The 839-nt window shown below is 37.3% G+C and overlaps 1 non-coding gene across 1 annotated transcript; it reads left to right on the forward strand.

Moving 5' to 3' along the window:
- Positions 1-689: 689 nt before the first annotated feature.
- Positions 690-797, forward strand: LOC127747074 (small nucleolar RNA R71). The gene has a single exon (XR_008008877.1). It is a non-coding gene; the product is annotated as a small nucleolar RNA R71 (small nucleolar RNA).
- The last annotated feature ends 42 nt before the right edge of the window (positions 798-839 follow it).

The following is an 839-nucleotide window of genomic DNA, read 5'->3' on the forward strand; positions in this document are numbered from 1 at the left end:
TTCCAAATTTCTAATGGAGGACCTTATTTCAGTCATGAAACTTTGAGTGGTTTTGATTAGATCAGAGACCATGGTTGCTAAGTCAGAAGTGTTCTGCTTAGAACTCTCTGTCTGTTGCTGAGAAGATGATGAAAAAGGCTTGCTATTGCTAAACCTGTTTCTTCCACCATTGTTATTATTGAAGCCTTGCTTCTGTGGATCCTTGATGAGCAGATAATTTATACGCTTTTTGGCATTATTTTTAGGTAGTTTTTAGTAGGATATAGTTACTTTTAGGGATGTTTTCATTAGTTTAAATGTTAAATTCACATTTCTAGACTTTACTATGAGTTTGTGTGTTTTTCTGTGATTTCAGGTAATTGTTGGCTGAAATTGAGACTTGGTGCATTTTGCATTCCAGACAGACTTTGAGAAATCAGATTGACTTGCTGAGTCAATATTTTATTTTGAGCCAATATGGCATTCAGAGTGTCAATCTCAAGAACACCTTTCTTCTGACTAGTCCCATTGTTCACAGGATTCCTTTCAGAAGTGTACATGAATTGGTTATTTGCAACCATTTCAATCAGTTCTTGGGCTTCAGTAGGCGTCTTCTTCAGATGAAGAGATCCTCCAGAAGAGCTATCCAAAGACATCTCGGACAGTTCAGAGAGACCATCATAGAAAATACCTATGATGCTCCATTCAGAAAGCATATCAGAAGGACACTTTCTGATTAATTGTTTGTATCTTTCCCAAGCTTCATAGAGGGATTCTCCTTCCTTCTGTCTGAAGGTTTGGACTTCCACTCTAAGCTTACTCAATTTTTGAGGTGGAAAGAACTTTGCCAAGAAGGCATT

Source organism: Arachis duranensis, chromosome 4 (genome assembly GCF_000817695.3).
Source record: "Arachis duranensis cultivar V14167 chromosome 4, aradu.V14167.gnm2.J7QH, whole genome shotgun sequence".
Lineage (NCBI taxonomy): Eukaryota > Viridiplantae > Streptophyta > Magnoliopsida > Fabales > Fabaceae > Arachis > Arachis duranensis.